This window comes from Chanodichthys erythropterus, chromosome 21 (assembly GCF_024489055.1).
Source record: "Chanodichthys erythropterus isolate Z2021 chromosome 21, ASM2448905v1, whole genome shotgun sequence".
Lineage (NCBI taxonomy): Eukaryota > Metazoa > Chordata > Actinopteri > Cypriniformes > Xenocyprididae > Chanodichthys > Chanodichthys erythropterus.
The window spans coordinates 137,070-152,690 of NC_090241.1; positions in this window are offsets into that span (position 1 = coordinate 137,070).

Consider the following 15,621-nt stretch of genomic DNA (forward strand, 5'->3'; position numbering starts at 1 on the left):
ATATATATATATATATATATATATGTTTAGTCACAGCTAAAGTGTGAAATGAACAACAGTGACTCTCACATGAATCACAGTGATTAAGGTTTCCACGATCCGTCTGAGCGATCTGACGAGATTGACCATGAAGATCACGTTCACATAAACGCGGCCCTGGGAAAGCCCTTTGCAGCCGCCGAAATCTCGTTCTGCGCAGCCGGTCTGAAACGAGCGCAGGCCTGAAGAGCGTCTGCGGCCCACATGGAGCCAAAGAGTCCACGGTTTACACAAGCCTTTCAAAGATAGTCTTTTGTGTACAGCTCTCCTCATTTTTCAAAAGACTTTCAATTACTCGCTTTCCCAGCGCAGTGTAAATATTTTGTAAGGCAGTTGGTTACAGTCAGTGCCTGAAGCCAAGACCTTTTAATTTGATACAATGCGCTTTATTAACAGACAGAGGGAGAGCGCGAGCGTTGCGGTCGCCGCCGCGGCACAAAGACCAGCGATTGTCACGAGGCCCTTCTGAGAGAGCGCTTGTTTATCAATTACTGCGAGATCAGAGTGGTTCTGAAGAGCCGCGGCGCGATTTATCTCCCTTCAAAGCGTCTTCTGTTCGTCTCGGAGAGAAGCAAGGAAAGGTTTATGTAAACAGATGCAGAAACAGGCCGAGGTTCAGGAGTGTCTCGCCTTTCTTTTCCCGGTCGCCCTTCTCTTCTTTCGCTCGTCCCCGCGTTTGAAACGAGAAGCCCTCTGGGCTTGTGTACTCTCTGAATAAGACTGTGTTTTGACAAACCAAGGTGAAACCGTGTAACGATGCATTCTCAGCTCTGGCTTTTCTTTCTGTGTGTGTCAGCGAAGGTTTGATGTGTGCAGTCTCGTCCTGGATAATGGTCTACCAGGGGACCGTTGTCATCACTGTCAATAGAGCGGCCGGAGGGAAACACGCGCCTCTACCTTTGTAGCTACTGTTCCCTCATCTGCCATCTTTCTTGGCTCTGTCTTTCATTCTCGCTCTCGTGTCGTTTGTATCCGTGTCAGGCAGGTCACTTTATTTCGCCGTGATGTGTCCTGATAACAGCGCGTGTATAATCAAAATATTCTGACAGATTCTTTCTTTCTGAACTCTCTCTTTCTCTATGTGTGTGTGGGCTGGATTCGCTCTCTCTCACTTGTTTTTTTCTTCATTTATATCTTCTCAATGTCAAACGAAACCTTGAAGAGGACTGATCTTTTTTCATGTATACGCTTTAACTAGATTCTGTGTCTTTGATATAATTACACTCCTGAGGGTTGAAGCGGGCCCTGTTTGTGCTTCTTGAGGCTTTGTAGAGCGATCAGAACTTTTCACGTGTCAAAAGCTCTTTCAAGCTTCACGGCACCTTGCTAAGAGACATGAAACGCTGCAAAAAACAAAATCCATATAAAACACCAAAACACAAAGTCCAACTGGACCAAAGAGAGACTGAGAAAAAACTTCATTAGCTTCATTTTATGCTTTGGATATAGAGAGATACACCGTCTGTCTGACTGACTGTCTGACTGTACTGAATAAAATACTGCATTAGTATTTGATTGCTGTGTACTCAATGCCGTCAATGGAAAAACTTTCTGTGACTTTCTGTGATATTACATTCCTTTTTGCATGTTTCGTGAAACTTTTAAAGCAGAATGTCCAGTGAGTGGTGCAGATGAAGGTGAATCTGGCAACATGTTTTTACGATGGTTGTTGTACGTTTCGCAGCAGTTCTGAAATGAAATATCCAGTGAGCGGCACTGAAAGGTTAATGCTGCATCACGTTTGAAATGAACAGACCACCGACCCCAAACCTCACCGATAGTGTTAACAAAAGCAAACATGAGATAAAAACATACCTGCTGAAGCAACCACGCCATTTTAGATCTACAAGTCTCTGAGCTCTTTTATAGCATATTGTGCAATTGTGTGAAAATAAGTCTTTATTATTATTTTGCAAAAAAGTAAGTAGAGGCAAGTTCTTCCAATGAGCATAGTTTGCGAACATAGCTATACAATGTGATAAATATCATGCAGTTTATAAATGGTCATTGTAATGTTAATGTAAAACAAAATTGCAAAATTGCTTGCAAACTATAAACAGCAGTTAGACTTATGAACTACGTACTTGGCAGAAAATTATGATGATAATTAACAATAATAAAGGTATTTTTGGTAACACTTTAGTATAGGGAACACATATAAACTATTAACTATGACTTTTCCCTCAATAAACTCCTAATTTACTGCTTAATAATAGTAAGTTATTAGTTAAGTTTAGTCATTGGTAGGATTAAGAATGTAGAATAAGGTCATGCAGAATGAGGCATTAATATGTGCTTTATATGTACTAATAAACAGCCAATATTCTAGTAATATGCATGATAATGAGCAATCAGTTAAAAGACCTTAAAATAAAGTGTTACTGTATTTTTTTAACATTGATGTATTTTGTCATGATTTCATAAAGGCAGTATGTGACTCTTGTTACAGTGATTTCAGCCTGTTTCTGGTGTGTTTGAAGTCATAAGAATGACTGTGAAATCACTGTAAGGTCTGAAACTCAGACTCAGACGGCACACGCTCTCACTCCTGCTCTAATGAACCGCTTTGAAAATGAGTTTTTCCCTTCAGGTAGAGTCTTTCTCAGTTACAGGTGTAAAAGATGAAATAAGCAGTGACATTACACTCATGAATCAATTAAAGGAAGCACATCAAGTCTTTCAGGGATAATTAAAGGTGTTTTGGAAAGGGATTTTCTGCAGTTCTGTTAATTTATTCACTTAAAGTGTGTGTTATGGTTGCGTGATCTCATTCATGTTCGCAAATCTGTATCTGTACGTACAATGTGCACATACATTTTTGTATGTTTGGACAGACGCTGAATGCACAATATAAGTAAGAACTGACATTAGTACCTCTGTGAGAGATCAGCGCTCAACACGATTCATGCGCGTTTGAGTTGGTGATTTCATATGTATTTGCACCATCTGACTCAAATGAAAAGCTACGGCACGTGAGACAATATGAAAATGTATGAACAAGATCATATGAATTCGTATAAATTTGCCAAGTTGTAAAATACTACAAACTTCTGAGAAGGACTCTAATATATCAGTAGATGATGGAGATTTCAAAAGCAAATTTATTTAAAATGAAACCCAGATGTTCTTTGTCTGGCAGAATGTATTAAAAGCAGAATCTGCCAAAATAAATAAATACATAAAATTCAATTATTTGTATTTGTGATTGCATCGTTCATGTCAATTTTTTTCAAAGCAAAATGTAGTTCAGTTTTCATTTTAACTAGAAACAGTTTAACCACATTTATTCAGCTCTAATCAATAACAAATCCATAAAGCTGAAATGATTCTGCAAACATCTGTCTTTAAAGTTGCACATCTGTAAACCGGTTCACATTTCAGACGGGGGTGAAAATGAAGCACTCGTCATAAATCAACACCTAGTGAAATCACATTGGTTATGTAAAAAACTAAATAGATACAATGAATGAATGAAAGCTATTTTAATGTGCTTCTCTCAAGTATTTCTCCTTTTGTTCGCTGGATGTAGTGAGCTGTATTTATGGTCCATTTGAAGGAGGGCTGAGAAATGGAAAACACTGACATCTGAATGTAGGTGACAGACGCCGGTGGCACTAATAGCGCGACGGCAGCCTGCTAATAGAGCGAAAATGTGACGTATTCACTTTAACTGAAACCTTGCTGTCAGATTAGCCGTGACTCCACACAACCTCCTCTATTAATGTGACACTCGCAACTAATGCATTCCTGCGGAGGAGAAGATAAAGGCTGAGGAACGGAGCGATTGTTTGTGTGAGAGAAATGGAGCGTTCGCTGAGCTGAGCGATATCACGTTAACCTGTTTGTGGAAATCAGCTCTGTGCGGCTTTTGTGGGGTTTTATTTATGTGAAATCACACGGGCGTGAGTGTGTTATTGAGAGAGAGGCTTGTCTTTGTTCCTCGCATCTTAAAGTCGCTGCGTAAATGCATTTGTGCACACAAACACACACCACAACAGTTAAATCGCTCTGAGAACCTGCTTTGAAGTCACACACACAAATCATTATTTTTACAGTCTTATTATACGAGTTGCTACCAACAACAACAGTGAAAAAGGAAAGTCATTTTGTTGTGTGTGTGTGTGACTGCAGATAAAACGCTGAAAGCGTAGTTGTGTATCAGTGACATCTGACTGTAGTCGAAGACAGAAACTCGTTCGATCTGATTCCAGCGTGAAGAACTTCAGCATGAAGACCTTTATACACACACACACACACACACACACACACACGCTGCAGCTTTTACACAATCAGCTGTAAAAACACACTGTCATTCGAGACCAATGATCGGATAAAAAGCTCTTGCATTAGCATCACATTAAAAGTACTTTGGAAAGTATTTCTGTCGGGTGAAAACTGATCGGCGAAATCAGATGCATCTGACAGCACTTTCTCACTTTTTATGGCCTTTGATGGTTTGAAACAGTAAGAAATGATCAGATACACACACAGATTTGGCTTACAGAAAAATACGTGATTAATGGGCCTCATTCATGAAACCTTCGTAAATATATATAAATTTTGAGTATTTTTTTGGAATAAAAAAGACCTTCCTGCATACTTCCTTCCTAACCCTAACTCGTTCACAGCTAGTGTGATCACACACGACCCAATTTACTGTCGATTAATAAGAAGGAATTTACCATATTGATTTTTCACAGGTGTTTTACCCATATTTTGAATTACGCATTGCCTTGTGTTTTAAGGTCAAAGAAAAAGTTTGTAAAACTTTATTGATAACATCCTGGCAGAAAATGATTTGTTCGTACAGCTGCTGTAGGATCTTCTCAGGGTTGACATAAATGCAAAAGAGACTAATTGGCCATATACCGTATTAACAAAAATGATTCAATTAAAGTTTTAAGCTTAGACTAATACTACAGGTGCTCAGAATAATAGTCATCTGGAATAAAAAGGGAAAAGCACTACGCTGCTAATGACATTTATTTACTATGAATAAAAATTAATGAAAGTTTCATGAATGAAGCCCAATGACCGTTTGATTATAATAACCAGATCTTCTGTAGAGATGAACTGACTGCTCTTCTAATATCAGCCGTAGTTTGAGATATCTTCAATTCACTAATAAAGATAATAATAAAAGAACTCTCAGATGAAGAGCCAGAACTTTTCCCATACACACTTTTTATTATTAGAAATATTATGAGTAGTTCTGGAGTAAAAACCGACCCGTTGCTACTGAGTTGAGCTACAAAACAGCCGAATCTCAGAGGAAGAGAGAAACACTACAGAAGAATGAAGGTCCAGAGGAGTCGCTGTGAGAAACGAATGACAGCTGGATCTGTTAATGATTATCTGAACTGAATATCATATCTGTGAAAGAATAAACACAAGATGATGAGATGAAGTTACAGTAATAAAAAGACATTCTTTCATTCCGAAAACAACAGCAACATTATGGATTTAAAATAAGGACAGAAACTGCAGATCAATATTATCCAGTAAATCTTCATCCTCAGTGAATCTCAGACAGAGAAGCAAGAGAGACTGATGGCAGAGACGTCTGCGCGTGGCAGATGTGTCCAGATGTGCCGTGTGATGGAGTCAGCGTGTTTCTGATCGATTCCGAGCGTCAGTTTAACCTGCGGTTCCTCCTGAGCACACGGACCCATTAGAGCCCATTACAGCACAGATGTTCAGCTCCGTCTCAGACGTATGAGAGCCACCGCACCTTCAGTCAGCTCTCACAATAACACACTCCAGTCCTGTGCACTCTATGGCCCGGGGCTAGTTGTCACAGGGTTTCTGTCTATATCTCAGGTTTATTGGAGGTCAAAATCTGCCCACAAATGCTTTACATGTAAAACTTTACACAGTTTACATTTGTGTTATTTATAGGCCATTATTTATTTATTTATTTTATTGATTAATGGAGCTTTAATAAAAATGTATTATTAATGGCAGACTGAGCATATTACACCATATAGTGTGACAACATGCCTCGCTATTGTATTTGGAGGATGTGGATTTTTCAACTTAAAATGTGTCCTTGCACAGACATGCTTAAATAAAAAAAGCTAGCTTGGAAAAAAGAGAAAAGTGTGACAACTAGCCCCGGCGTCCCATATAATCAGCAGCAGCATGTTTCATAAACGCTCAAGAAGACCTCCAAATATTCTCAGACTCAAAAATAAATATATAAAGTTAAGCCGCAGGAACGATTGTGTAGCGCGTCTCTGCGTGTATTAATAAAAGATTTATATTCCTGCCGTTCGGAGAGAGGTTTCGATCAGAGGTGGAAGTGTGCGGGCGGAATATCCGCGTGATGTGATTGGACGGGATTTGTGTCCGTCAGGCTGTCCGCGGGAACTGCGCGCGCGTCTCGGGCCTGTCAAATCCGCGCGGTTTTCTCTCTGACAGGGTCAAACGGAGCCGGCGGAAAATCTCACTGTCAGCTATTCCGATATTAAATATTAGAATTCTCATTGTTATAAGGACTCCTACTAAGAAAGCTTAAGCCTCTTGACTTATGAATTTTAAAAGTGTTTAAATCACTGAGAAGATTCTTCTGCCGGTGACCGTAATCTTTAATAGGTCTGTGAGACAGGTAGAGCGATAACTGTGCCGAATTAGAGCAATTGTTAAGGAAAAGAAAAGAAGCTAAAGTGTCTCTCTCTCTCTCTAGTGTGCTTATCAGTGGCTGCACGACGGCGTTGAGTCCGAGAGAGAGAGAGAGAACTGAGCCACTGCTGCCAGCTACACTAAAGCATAGATTACTCTACCAGTTTGGCTCCACTGCCAATTGGATTAAACTCCAGTGCCCCGGGCCCCGCGCTGCCATGTTTGACAGCAAACATGCGTCCGGCCCGCAGACGGATGAGATGGACTTATTCAAAGTCGAGCTTCTACTTTTATCAGCCCCATTTACAGCATTAGGAGAGACCTGTCAGGGAGACGAGCGGCGTAACGCTCTGACGATTGTTTGCTGGAGAGATTGACCATAACCAACAGGATAATCTGTATCCGCGAGGTGAAACGCGAGAATTTGTTTTGAACAATGTCGAAACGGAGAGCAAAGGCGTTAGATCTCGCCCCGTTGCGACCGCTCTGGTTTGAGACGCTCAAGACTTCAGAAACAGCATAAATCAGAACACTCTCTCCTTTTTTGATGGATCTTGTATTACAAATATTGAAGAATTACAACTGAATATAGTTTACTGAGGTATATTCCCAGAAAAATTCAGAAACTGTTGGTTGCTATTCAGAATATGATTGTTTTAAGGTGCATTTACACTAGAGGAAAATTTCTTGGTGGTTTAACATTTGATAATGATCTCATTCATATTTGTAGGTATCTTTATGTTAAATGTGGATCAAGCACATTTTCAAGTTTTGATAGACAGTGATATCTGGACGATATCTGGACACTTTCATACATATATAACTATAGATGATGTGTTCCTAACTTCACTTTTATTAGTCCTATCTAGATTTTATTTATTTATGTTTTTATTAAAAAGGTCATTTTTTAAGTTTGCTTTTGCATAATAAATGGGATTGTGCCTCAGAAAACAAGATGGACTTTGCAGCTCTTGGGTTTAATTTCTGAAGTTTCATCTCTAATTCATTTCTAAAGTTGTTCAAAGTTGTTGTCTATATCCAAATGTACAAAAAACGTACATTAAGATTTTTTTTTTTGCCAAGAATCGAGTCTTTTATTCATCAAGGATGCATTAAACTGATCAAAAGTGACAGTAAAGACATTTATACTGTGACAAAAGATTCTATTTTAAAATAAATTCTGTTCTTTTGAACTTTCTATTCATCAAAGAATCCTGAAGAATAAAATGTATGACGGTTTCCACAGAAATCTGAACTGTTTTCAACATTGATAATAATCATAAATGTTTCTTGAGCATCAAATCATCATATCAGAATGATTTCTGAAGGATCATGTGACACTGAAGATGCTGACAATTCAGCTTTGATCACAGGAATAAATTACACTTTACTATATATTCACATAGAAAACAGCTGATTTACCCTGGAATAATATTTCACTGTTTTACTGTATTTTTGATCAAATAAATTCATCCTTGATGAGCAGAAGAGACTTTTAAAAATCTCACCGACTCCATAGAGCACACTAAGGTATGAACGCTCACGAATGCGACTAAGATCCTGAAGTCAGATCTTGGCCTTTTGTGATGTTCAGCACTAAAGTTCCTCTGTGAATATGCGCCGTTTATATTCATCTACACTCAGTGCGTGTTTAATGTTTCGAGTGGATCAGCGCACCGTCGATCAGTGTTGGGTTGTTGTGTAGTTTGTTCGTCAGGCATTACTCTGGGACAGAAGGTGGAGGAAATGTTAAATTAATGAGCCTCTGCCAACTCGCTGCAAATGAAACGTGTAAATACATTGATCTTTTTCTCTCTTCTTCTTTTTTTTCTTCCTTTTTTCTTTCCCTCCCTCCCTACTTCAACCTAATGGCGTCTTCGTGTTTTTTCAGATCGCAGCGGAAGAAAAACCTGTTCGGAGTTCTCCGTCACAGCGTCTGCGTAAACAGCGCTCGCTCTTATCAGCCGGGCGTCTCTCCCCAGGCTACGGCAGATTTTTCATTTAGCTAAAAGCGCGGTGAGAGGTCTATGAGAATGATAATCCTGGCATGGGCCGCAGCTGGTATTTTCCTGCCGCAGATGATTAGTGGAATGTTTTCCATTCGACCTGGAGAAATTCTCTCAGTGGGAAGTTAACATCCGCTTAACTGTCTTTAGAGCTGCGGTTTCATCAGTCGCCATCTGACGCTCCTAAACACACGTGAGACGCAGAGAGAGAGAGAGAGAGACGGATGGTGCTGCTCAAGGATCAAGACCTTCATGTTTAATTGCAGCGGGAGGACAGTATGAGCTTGTACATCATCACAATACAGTTATTTTTTGCTGAAAATTCAACAAAACACATACTACATAACCAAGTCGCAATGCCTAACTTTGGACAAAATACAATATAAAAGGTGATCTTATTTGACTGTGTGTGTTTGGATCAGATTATTCAGATGAATTTAATCAGTGCAAACACAGCTTTACATTATGAAACACTCAGAACTAAAAACTCAAAACAGTAACACCAGTAATGAAAAAGTGTAAAATTCTGAATAGATTTTAATTAAGCTCATCATTAATACCTGCCTGTGGTCACATTCTTGCAAAAAATTAAATTACGTTGCTTCTTGCACCTTTTGCTGCACTTTCAAAGCAGAACATGGAGGAAAGCATTCTTGTTTTTTCTCTGAAACAGATGTATGTGAATCTGGCAAGGTTTTTTTGAACATTGGTGGTTGTGCGTATCGCAGCGATATGGCGAGAGACAGATTAATGATAAAAGATTAATGCTCTATCGCGTTTGAAATAATACCACTAAACCTATCAACAGAGTTAACAAAAGCAATTTGCTTCTTTGCAAGATAAAAATGCATTTGTTGAAGCAACCATGTCATTTTACCTTGTTTTCACAAGAAAAGTCACACATATGGAGCAGCTTAAGTGATGCAAATATTAAAATGTATTATTAGTTATGCACTAGTTGAGTCATAACAGTGATGGAAATGCCCAACAGTGTGTGTTTGCAAGGATAAAACACAATAGTTAAAACATTACAAGCACAAAATGTTGAATCTATGGATTGAGGTATAAAAGCTCCGGCTGATACCGGTGTACTTTTACACGTTACATACGGCCCTAGACTGAGCTCAAGTCTCTCTCTCTCTCGTGGGCAGGTGTGCGATTCCTTCAGTCGGAATTAAGCGGCGAGTCTGACAGCAGGTTTATCTGCCGTGTTCGACAGGTTTAAACATTCATTAAGGGTTCGGCTTAATTCTCCAGAGGAGGTGTAAATTCTCTGGAGCAGGTGTAGCGTGTGAATTTACCATCCCGGTGGATCTGCTCGCGATTATTTCAGCTCGGCTTTGCCTGACGGAAATTGAATAAAATGCTGTTTTCTCCACCTTCCTTTTCACTGCCGTAGACAAATATCAGCAGATGCGTTCAGACCGCGACTTCAGCTCAGATTATTAGGATCCACGTCACACATGCTGAACTTGATATGTATTCATTAAGAGAAATGAAAGCTATGCAGGATTTTTTAAGGGTTAATTAATCTAAAAATGTAAATTGAAAAAACTTGAAAATTATTTTCTCACCTGCATATAATTTCCCTATCGTTGTTTTCATTCACACAAAAGTAGATGTCATACAATGAAGGTGAACTGTCAAACTTCAAAAATGATAAAAGTATGAATATACAGAAGTAGAAATGAGATTTACAGTGTAGATTTATAGTGAAAAATGGATGTGACGAGAGGGTTAAAACTATTGTGTGTATCCATAATAAAGTTCTTTGTGAGATATTTATCTGATAACACAGGCTTCACTGAGCGCCGCTGGAGTGCAGTCGTCCGTCGATAAAAGAGCCCAATGAGAAAGAGTCCGAGTCAGTCACTTATGAATAACTGTGGGGCGTGCGAGCATTCGGCACATCTCTCTCTCTCTGTAGCCTGAGGTCAGAGAGCAGAGCACCATATGCACTTGCACAATGAACCCAAAACCTGTTTGTCCTGAAGACTCATCTGCGCTCGACTCCGTGTGTGTTTGTGTGTGTGAGACAGACGGGATCACTAGCACATACATCTGCTTTGTGCAGAAATGAACTCAAAGTAACTACTAACTAAACTATACTTTTCAGTAGCATCACAAGCTCAGTTGTTTCAAAACACTGTAACACTGTAACTCTTCCAGCAAGTATCGGTGTAGAGTCACAAAACATCACATTTCTATTGCATTGTGTTTGTGACGAGCGAATAATCACAGCCAGTCTCCTAAACGGTCTCTCTGATTCACTTTAGTCAATCCACTCTTTCGGGGGTTTACATGTAATAAATCGATTCAACAATTCAATCAAGCATATTCTGTAATGAAATATTCAGTTAAATGCTGCCGTGCATCACAGTGTTAAAGCCAGTTATATAAATTGGTGTTAGTTATATTTGTTGAATTTAGTGTAAATGAAGGCTTAAATTTAAAGTTTTATACTGTCAACTTAATTGAGATCCTCACTGGTAGCGCAAGCAAAATTAAATGAAATAAGTGAATGAATGAGATGAAGGAGATGATTCAAAAACATACTGCCCTCTTTAAAGGCTTCGGTGTGGTTATCTACATTAACTAGCAGCTCATAAATGAGTTAAATACAGTTTAATCCAGTGCTGTTATTGTAAACTACAAACAACTATTGAAACGTATGTTGCTGTGTTTAGTAATTCTGAATGGATCGGTGTACAGCAGTCGGTTTAGGGGATTTTTTTTAGCATCTCTGTGTTTCTGTTTGGTGTCGCAACTTGACTTTGTCTAAGCCGTGAACAAGCTCTTTGCTGTTGCTCTGAACACATACTACACCACTGTAAATTATGAAAAATCTTCTTCTGTAACATGCATTGGTGTGCATACATTTATGAATTACATAGACTCCTGCTATCATTTGGTTATTTGGTGTCCTTTCAGAGTCTCCTGGGGTCCTTTTTTGAAAAAAACACCACAATTTTGAAAAAGGCTTGCAAAAAATAGAGTTTTCTACTTTTAACGATGAATAGCTAGACAAACTGTAGTTACAAATAAGCTTCTTCACCACGGGTCTAACTAGCGTCTCTCTCAGGCTCGTCTCGCTGATTTCTCCTCTCCGGCGTTTGTTTGTCTGAGGAACGCTGATGGAAATATTGTGTAACTCGGGTCAGAACATGGAGTGTGTGTAAAACTCATATTCCGCTCCGGCTTGTTTATCTGCTGGTCTAGACTGAGAGGAGACCAACGATAATGACTTATTTGACAGATATAAACCACACAGTTTCATCTGAGTTTGTTAGCTCATCTCATGATCACAAAAATAAATACGCTCACGTTTTTTTTTGTCTAATTTGGGATTTTTTATAACAAAAGATGGTTTTGCTCCTCGCACAAAGATATCCTATAACTTCAAAGTTTTATTGACTTCTGTTATGATGGTGCTTTTTGAAATTTGACAGCTGAGATCTCTACGCATTATTACACTGAACGTTTCAATAAAATCTAACCATTTCTGACAGGGTTTGAGACGACATTAGGTTGAGTAAACCATGACTGAACATACATCCTTTATTTCAAGGAACTGTCAACAAGACCGAATAATTCTGATATGAATGACCTGTAGGATGTGATCTGTGCTGTTAGAGTAAAGTATTTTACAGCGAGATTAGTCAAAGAGACGGTAGTTTTCATCTTTCTCTCTTTTCACTCCGAGGTTTTTCCTCACCTACCAGGCAGATGAAATTTCTCCCAGGACCTGCCAGATCTTCACATGCTTCCGCTCGACTCTCCAAATCACTTCGGATTATTCCGAGAGCTAATACCTGTACAGGCCCAAATCCTGAAGGATGGGATTTACTGAACACAAGCAGCACTAATAATGTGACACATTAATCACAAGTGCTGTTAACTTTCATCAGCCCAGAGAGAGAATATATGTGTATTTAAGCTTACAACAGAAACCTGCTGAACGACAATGACAGAGTGGAAGAAGAGGAGGAGAAACACACACACACACACACACACACACACACACACACACACACACACACACACACACACACACACACACACACACACACACACACACACACACACACACACACACACACACACACACACACGCACACACACACACACACACACACACACACACACACACACACACACACACACACACAAACACACACGCACACATGCACACACACACACACACACACGTTGAGAGGTGCTTTAAACTAAAGCTTCAGCATCAGGAAGTGATGCGATCATAACACACTTTCACATTTTGTTCAGGATTCTTTCTTCTCTATATCTGCTGTGTGTGTGTGTGTGTGTGTGTGTGTGTGTGTGTGTGTGTGTGTGTGTGTGTGTGTGTGTGTGTGTGTGTGTGTGTGTGTGTGTGTGTGTGTGTGTGTGCTTTTGTTTATATTACATTGTGGGGACCAAATGTCCCCATGATGTAATATAAACCTGAGTTCACCTACATCGTGGGGACCAGCCAGCGGTCCCCACAATGTAAATGGGTTTATAAATCATATAGAATGAGTTTTTGTGAAAAAGTAAAAGTTTGCACAGTTTCCTGTGAGGGTTAGGTTTAGGGGTAGGGGCAGGGTAGGGGGATAGAATGTACAGTTTGTTCAGTGTAAAATGCATTGAAGTCTATGGAAAGTCCCCACAATTCACAAAAACAAACATGTGTGTGTGTGTGTGCGTGCGTGTGTGTGTGTGTGTGTGTGTGTGTGTGTGTGTGTGTGTGTGTGTGTGTGTGTGTGTGTGTGTGTGTGTGTGTGTGTGTGTGTGTGTGTGTGTGTGTGTGTGTGTGTGTGTGTGTGTGTGTGCGTGTGTGTGTGTGTGTGTGACAACTAACTAAAAGAAGTGACATCACTAAATAAACTACAGTATTAGTGATTTTCAGCAGAGTGAAAGTAGCTCAAACGATCCTCCATCTGTAGTGTTGTCAGATTGATTTGATTGAATAATTTCGTTCAGATGATTCATGTAAATGATTCGATTTAAAAAAAAAAAGTTTCACCAATTGTTCATCTTCTAAATACAGAAATATTTACTGAAATGCAACTATTCCACTGTCATAATAGTATAAACTGAGAAATCCAATATTTAGGATTCGTTTTAATTTTCTGTTTTGATTTTAATTTTAGTTAAAGTTTTTGAAATGTTATTGTTTTGACATTTTTATTTGATTTGATTTATTTATTTGTTTATTTGTTTTGTTTTTATTAATTGATTAATTCATTATTATTTAACCCAGCCACTGGGGAGGGTGGCGTCAGGAAGGGCATCCGGCATAAAGCCTGTGCCAAATTAAACGTGGATATATACCAGATTTCCATACCGGATCGTTCGAGGCCCGGCTTAACAAAGACAACAACGTGGAAACTATGCTACTGTTGGGCAAAAGAGGAGGAAGAGAGGAGAAAGGTGTGTCCAGAGACAGCAAGAAAAGAGGAAGAGTAATAGTGTGGAGTCGGAAACCTTGAATATTGGCACTACGACTTATAAAGAAAGAGAGCGGGATGATATGATGGAACGAAGAACAGCAGACATACTGTGTGTGCAAGAGACCAAGTGAAGGAGAGTAAGTCTAGGAGCATCGGAGGTGGATTCAAACTGTTGGAAAGAGTATAGGAGCAATCCTGAAGGAAGAGTGTGTGAAGAGTGTATTGGAGGTGAAGAGACTGTCTGACAGAATGATGAGTGTAAAGCTGGAAATTGAAGGGGTGTGTGATGGAGGAGAAAGAAGAATTTTGGAGTAAGATGGATGAAGTAGTGGTGAGTATTCCCAAAGAAGAAGGAGTCGTGATTGGAGCGGACTTCAGCGGGCATGTTGGTGAAGGAAACAGAGGTGATGGGGAGGCACAGACAGGAACTCCCATGGACTATGATATTCATGGATAATACTGTGATTTGTAGTGAGAGTCGGGAACAGGTTGAGGTGAGTTTGGAGAAGTGGAGGTATGTACTGGAGAGAAGGGGAATGAAAGTCAGTAGGAGCAAGACAGAGTACATGTGCACAAATGGGAGAGTTTAAATACTCGGGGTCAGCTGTCCAAAGTAATGGAGAGTGTGATAGAGAAGTGAAGAAGAGAGTGCAGACAGGGTGGAGAAGAGTGTCAGGAGTGATTTGTGATAGAAGGGAACCTGCAAGAGTGAAAGGGAAGGTTTACAAGACGGCGGTGAGACCAGCTGTTGTGTGGCTTGGAGGCGCTGGCACTGACAAAAAGACAGGAGAAGGACCAGGAGGCAGAAGAGATGAAGATGCGGCGATTTTCTTTGGGATGATGATGAGGATTTTAACTTTTTAGTAAATATAAACTAAATTAAAATGAGAAATGTAGCTGAAATAAAATCATTTAAAAAATAATAAAATATTTATATATATATATATATATTTATATATATATATATATATATATATATATATATATATATATATATATATATATATATATATATATATATATATATATATATATATATATATATATTAATTATATATACATTGTAATGTTTTTTCTGTCCCAGTGAGGAAACAAGCTTATAAATCATACAGATTTTTTTTTTTTTTTTTTTTTTTTGTAAATGTAAAAATGCAGACAGTTTTCTGTGATGGGTAGGGTTAGTGTAAGGGAAGACAGTTTGCACAGTATAAAAACCATTACGCCTATGGAGAGTCCCTACAATTCATGTGTGTGTGTGTGTGTGTGTGAGATGGCAGGCAGGAGTGTTTGGTAAATGATCAGAACTTTAATTACTGTGACCCGTCACGCACCAGAGACTCAAATACAGGACACACTCACTCTCTCTCACACACACACACACACACACACACACACACACACACACACACACACACACACACACACACACACACACACACACACACACACACACACACACACACAGAGAGAGAAAGCTATTTACCAGTGTGGTGAATCCAGCTCTT